This window comes from Haematobia irritans, chromosome 3, assembly GCF_050003625.1.
Source record: "Haematobia irritans isolate KBUSLIRL chromosome 3, ASM5000362v1, whole genome shotgun sequence".
Classification (NCBI taxonomy): domain Eukaryota; kingdom Metazoa; phylum Arthropoda; class Insecta; order Diptera; family Muscidae; genus Haematobia; species Haematobia irritans.
Genome location: NC_134399.1, coordinates 2948000 through 2954985, shown reverse-complemented (window position 1 = coordinate 2954985; position 6986 = coordinate 2948000).

The window sequence follows — 6986 nt, the reverse complement described above, 5'->3', positions numbered from 1 at the left end:
TCTAATCCGGCGATTGAAATAGCATCTAATTACTATATTATTAAATATAACAAAATTTAAATTCTAAAAAAAATATGGATCAATTTGACAAAAATTATGAAAATGGACCAAAATTGGCTTAATTCCGTTAGATCCGACCATCTGACAATTTTAAAAATTAAAAATCTGTTGAACCACTTTTGGTCCGATCGGAACAAAATAGCAACGCTGCTCTGAAGGTAGCTCTCACACTTCAGAAATAAATGGAAAATTTGTAATTGGCCGAGTAAGGTAATAAGTTCTCAAAATTTACTATGCATAGTAAACCACATGAGATACATTTATTACATTTATTGGTAATGATTTAAAAATATGTAAATATAAAATGTATTGTCAGCTGCAATAAGGTCAAGATTTCGAAATACAACACTAGAAGACCGGCGATTGTCTTCCAATTGTTCGAAAAATGAAAATGGGAGTTTGAGGCCATATATTTATGGACAAATATTTATTTCTAAGTACTCAATCAATGAAATTGGGTGGTAGATACATATGAAGGCGAACGATCTTCATCATTCCTACACACAAAATAATGTTATATTTTTGAACTTACAATAAATTGTTGTTAAAGAAAATGTTTAAGTTCAACAAAATTTTTGTTGATATAACAAAATTGTTTGCTAATGTGACAAATTATTACTAAAGTCGTAGTTGTATGTAAAAATTACGTTGTAAATTTAAATATAATTTGAATTGTATTGAAAATTGTATTGATTGATTGAAAATTCATTGATTTTTTTGTGTGTATATTTATATTAATATTTCCAAATTTAATGAAGACATATTTACTTTTTCCTCTGAAGAAATATATTTAGAAATTTTAAAGTCATTACTGATCAAAATGAATTGAATGAAAGTAAAATAAGCATTAACAACTATAAAGTTGTACACATGGATAGATATAATTACAAATGCTTTAAATCAAATCAATACCCAAAAATTCTAAAATACATCCTTGGATTTTTTAGTAGTACATTGAATTTTAGCTGGATGGAGTAGTTTTTTTATGGTGGGAACTGGTATGTTAGAATTTATAATATATTTTTGGTACCTTTTGACCTTCGGGAGTTGGCATTGCTGTAAAACGTAGCACTTACATTAGCTAAAATTCCTTCACGCTGAGAATGATTCTCTTAATTCGGGCCACATAAAATATCTGAGATTTCAAAAACAAAACAGAGTCTATCTCTCTCTTTAATCTCTTTCATGGCTACCATCGAACTCTAAAAGTACCCTTCATTACCTAATATAGTGGTAGTGAAACGCGCAATACACACTCCAACGACATTGAACTGACATACAACACACATGCATTTAATTTCTAATTAAAATGTAATATTGAACATAAAATTACAGAAGAAACTTACCTTTACATTTAGCCATTCTGTATAAGCATCAGGGATGGAAAATACAATTTTTAAGAAAGTACAAAAAAGTTTTTTTTTGAGCGAAAAAGTACTTTTCACCAAAATCAATAAAAATTCCATTGGAAGATTATTGACAAGAGCTCCCTTAGACTAAATTTTAAAGAAAATATAGTAAATTTTGTTGAATTGACCCCAATTTTATAAATAATAAAATCTTTACACAATTTTCTAACGGAAGAAAATTTTGACAAAATTTTCTATAGAAATAAAAGTTTTACAAAATTTTCTATAGAAATAAAATTTTGACAAAATTTTCTACCGAAATAAAATTTTGAAAAAAAAATTTCTATAGATATAAAATTTTGACAAAATTTTCAATAAAACTAAAATTTTGACAAAATTTTCTATATTTTTTTTTTTTTTTTTTGACAAAATATTTAATAAAAATAAAATTTTGACAAAAAATTTCTATAAAAATAAAATTTTGATAAAATTTTCTATAGAAATAAAATCTTGACAAAATTTTCTAATGAAATAAAATGATGACAAAATTTTCCACAGAAATAAATTTTGACAAAATTTTCGATAGATATAAAATTTTGACAAAATTTTCTGTAAAAAAAAATTTGATAAAACTTTCTGAAGAAATATATCTTTGGAAAATAGTATGTTTTGGTAGTATTTGTTAAGATTTTCTCAGATTATTTTTGTCTCAAGTTTCGACCGTGACTTCTTATCTAGAAAGTGTTCGTGTGGAAGCGTAATATAGAATCACAAGCTTTTTTCTACTAAAACATTCTTCAAATTCAAGAAATATTGTTCTAAGGCGTTTACAAAATCGAGATTTTCTTCCCGCATGAACTTGTCTGTTTTGCCAAATTTGTAAGAGACTATTAGCAAATAAGTTTGTTAAAGACTTTCTCAAAATATTAAAATATTTTGCCAAAACTATTGTACCATAAATCTGATATCGGCTTAAAAGGTACTAAATCATTCGCGGGGGTACTACGGTACTGACGAGGGTGAAAAAGTATTGAAAATAGTACTATAGTACGGCATTTTCCATCCCTGATAAGCATTGCTTTTGAAATTAATCTTCATTATATTCATAAGCGTCATTATTATCTGTTAAGTTCATAGGTCTTTGCTATTTCTTTGCAATTGAGTGACTTGAAAGCACAAGTGTGTATACACACATAAATAAATGCACAAAACAAAATTTCACATAAACAAACTGATCAACCACAGCAACACAAAACACCGGGCAACGACCGAACGAGAAAAGAGAGATTTTATTTGTTTTTGTGCATTTGTAAACATGGGATTGTTCTGAGTACCAAAATCTGTTGGGTAAGGAGAGGAAGCGGATATTAAACGCATGCAAATCATGTTGACGGCAACGGAAACTCTCAGTATTTTGTGTTTTTGTTGTTGTTTTTTTTTTTCAGAAGAGAACCTAAAATTAAACTCTTGTTTTCTCACTCGCAGTTTTGTTTTTTGTTTTGTTCCCCTTTATAACCAACACACCATTGTAGATTTATTTTGCCGTTCTTCTGTTGTCAACGAGGTTTATGCCCTGTTATTCACCACTATGTTATCTCACAATTTTTTCTTATGGTGAACACTGTTATGCAATGGTGAATTGAATTGAACGGTAGACCACAAGCATGTATGCTCACATTTAGTGTAAGCTTGTGTGTGTGAAGAAATACAAATCTTATTTTATTTTCCTAACACTTACTTACACAAAAGTACAGCACGAAGTGATCTAATAGTTATGTATTGGACAAAATGCATTTTTAACCATTAACAACAAATTTATGTAAGCATTTTAAAAACTTTGAGCAGTAAACAAACTTACATGTAAAGCACCAATTGGATTTATTCAAATTATTAGGCGAGATGTTTGTCATGGATATAGTTTTTTAACACGGTTATATAGTCCACAGAAGAAATAAAAAAACACACACACACAACACAACAAAAATACCAAATTTTCATAACGCACAACACGAACTATACGGTACGAGCATAAAAACCGAACTGTTAGTTTAGTTTTTCGATGATAATAAAATAACCTGTTGAGCAAGGAGAGGAAGCGTATATTAAACGCATGCAATTCATATTGATGGTAACTGAAGCTCTCACAATGTTTGTTTCTTTACAAATAAAAATTAATAATATGAAATACAGATAGTTAATGAGATTTCTGATCTCTAATGAGCCACCGATTTTGCCGAGATATTTTTTCTCGAATTTGAAGAACGAAGCATTTACACCAGGGGTGACAGTTTGGTCCAACAAATTTTTAATTTTTAAATTTTGTTAAATAAAATTTGAAGAAAATTTAACATAGAAATAAAATTTTGCATTGCTTTTTATATAAATAAAAAAAAAACATATTTCTATAGAAAATTTTGCAAAATTTTATTTTTGCTACTATCTTCATGCCTTCTTTTAAAATCGGGTTAACCTCAGCATAATTTTTTTAAATTCAGACTCGAGATTAAATTACCAATTTGATTCAAATGGACAAATATCGACCAAATTTAAATATTTTTGCAAAATGTTATTTCTATAGAAAATTTGTGCAATATTTTATTTCTATGCACTCAAAAAGAAGTTTACTTGGATCCAAAAATTTTGACCTTCCCTTAAGGATTTTGGTATTGATTCCGAGCCAAAGATGCGGCGTCTTTAAAATAAAGACATCTTTGACGGACCTCGCTGGCTTCAAATCTAGCATAAATAAAATTAAAATTGGATACAGATCTCATTCATAGACATTTTTATCCTTTTTTTGCGATATATTAATAAAGGTATTTGTGTACAAAACAAATCAATTTAAAATCCAAATTATAACAGGTACTTCAAAGTAAAAACAGTTTTCTTAATATTGGAAAAACTTTAAACCAAAGATGCAAATCCCTTAAAAATAAGTCTTAGCCTATATTTGAAGCGATTATATGTTAAATTTAAAAATGCAAAATGTCAGTTGAGTTAAAGACGATTTCTTTAAATTAAAATGTTCTTCTTTATTTTAAGGAAAATTTGCCTTACTTCAAAGATCTACAACTTCAGCAGAGAGATGGAAATTTCAAGATTTGTGTCCTAAATTTAATTTAAAAAAAAATTGAAGCAAGGATTATAAACTTTTATTTAATTAAAATGTCATTATTTTAAAGAATTTTGTCCTCAAATTTTGGTAAATTTCGATTCCTAAAATTTAAGTTGCATAATCTTCCATATTAGGTCAATATTTTTTCAGTGTAGAAAATTGTTGTAAAATTTTATTTCTATAGAAATTTTTTGCAAAACATTGCAAAATTGTTTTATAAGAAACCTTGCTATTAAAATAAAATTTGTAAAAATTTTCTATAGAAATAAAATTTTGGAAAAATTTTCTATCGACATAAAATTTTGCAAAAATTGTCTCTATAAATAAATTTTTGCAAACATTTTCTATAGAAATAAAATTTTGCAAATGCTCTAAAAAATAAAATTTTGCAATAATTTTCTATAGAAATAAAATTTTGCAAATATTTTATTGTTAATTTAACCTCGAACCTGAAGTTGAAAATTAGGCCGATTTTAACACGATATTTACAGAATTTGATACGACATGAAGAGAACAGCAGAAAAACTAATATATTAAATTTTTTCCTAGTAAAAAATAATTGCGGCTTAAATGAAATCTTAAATTTAACTTGGTGGACCGTGCCATTTGAACTAACCTTCTTGACGGAGCATGTTCCATCAAATTTACGTGAAATTCTATATTACACGAAAAGCAGAATTTTCCAAATTTTAAAGACATCGTTATTTCGGCCAAAACTCGAAAGTTTTTATTTCTGATAACAATCGCTACTCATAGATGCTCATTGTTTATGACTTTAAATAGATAATATTTCAAAAGCTAATCACGGTTAACCATGGAACATGAGTTCATCAAATACATTTTTCATGTGGCTGGTATTCTGCAAAAAACGACTAACGGTATCATGTGTTTTGTTGTTTTATTACTTAAAGAACTGATAAATATCTATAAAAAGAATTATTGTTATTTTGTTAATGTTTTCTCAGAATGAATTAATTTCTGATATAGAAATTGTGTTCGTAGTCTATTCTGAAATAAAAATTTCTTGTGAAAATTTATTAAACACGATAAACATAATTCTATCCTTTATTTCATTATAACACTGCATCTATCATGATAAAACTTTATGATGGTACTAAATTACTCGCGGGGGTACTACGTTATTCGCATTTCTATAGAAAATTTTGTCAAAATTTTATTTCTATAGAACATTTTGTCAAATGCAACAATAGAAATGTGAAATGAATTATTAAAAAAAAGTAATCGTGAAAAGTTGCCAATTTAACGCGATAATACCAATTTAATACCGGCCTTAAGACTGGAACTTCATGAGATTTTTATTCTATAATGTCGAATGAACGCCGACAATTTTGCCGGGATAGTTTTTTTTTTATTTACTTGACGTGAGAAAATATATACAAAACGTAACACTTGCGTAAGCTAAACTTCTTTCACTCAGAGAATGATACGAGCAGTGCTGCCGCTAGTGAAAAATTGAGTGAAGTAGATTTTGGAAAAAAGTGGAGTAGATTGAATAAAATTGAAGTAGCATACATTTTTGAAAGCAAAACAATAGAATTCATTTTATTATACCCTCCACCATAGGATGGGGGGTATATTAACTTTGTCATTCCGTTTGTAACACATCGAAATATTGCTCTAAGACCCCATAAAGTATATATATTCTGGGTCGTGGTGAAATTCTGAGTCGATCTGAGCATGTCCATCCGTCCGTCCATCCGTCCGTCTGTTGAAATCACGCTAACTTCCGAACGAAACAAGCTATCAACTTGAAACTTGGCACAAGTAGTTGTTATTGATGTAGGTCTGATGGTATTGCAAACGGGCCATATCGGTCCACTTTTACGTATAGCCCCCATATAAACGGATCCCCAAATTTCGCTTGCGGGGACTCTAAGAGAAGCAAATTTCATCCGATCCAGCTGAAATTTGGTACATGGCTTCAGCATATGATCTCTAATAACCATGCAAAAATTGGTCCACATCGGTCCATAATTATATATAGCCCCCATATAAACTGATCCCCCGATTTGGCTTGCGGAGCCTCTAAGAGAACCAAATTTCATCCGATCCGGCTGAAATTTGGTACATGGTGTAAGTATATGGTCTCTAACAACTGTGCAAAAATTGGTCCACATCGGTTCATAATTCAATGATTAAAACCGCTATGTTAATAGTAATTAAAGGAATAGGAAAAACAATTAGGTAATATGGGGAAAAATTTAAAAATTTTAAGCAGAACAAACAGTGAAGCAGATTTTTGGAAGAAGGAGTGACGAAGTAAATTTTGTGAAAATGAAGCAAAATACTTCGATTGAAGTAGTAGCGGCAGCACTGGATACGAGTCACATAAAATATCTGAGATTCCAAAAACAAAACAGAGTCTATCTCTCTCTTTAATCTCTTTCATGGCTACCATCGAACTCCAAAAGTACCCTTCATTACCTAATATAGTGGTAGTG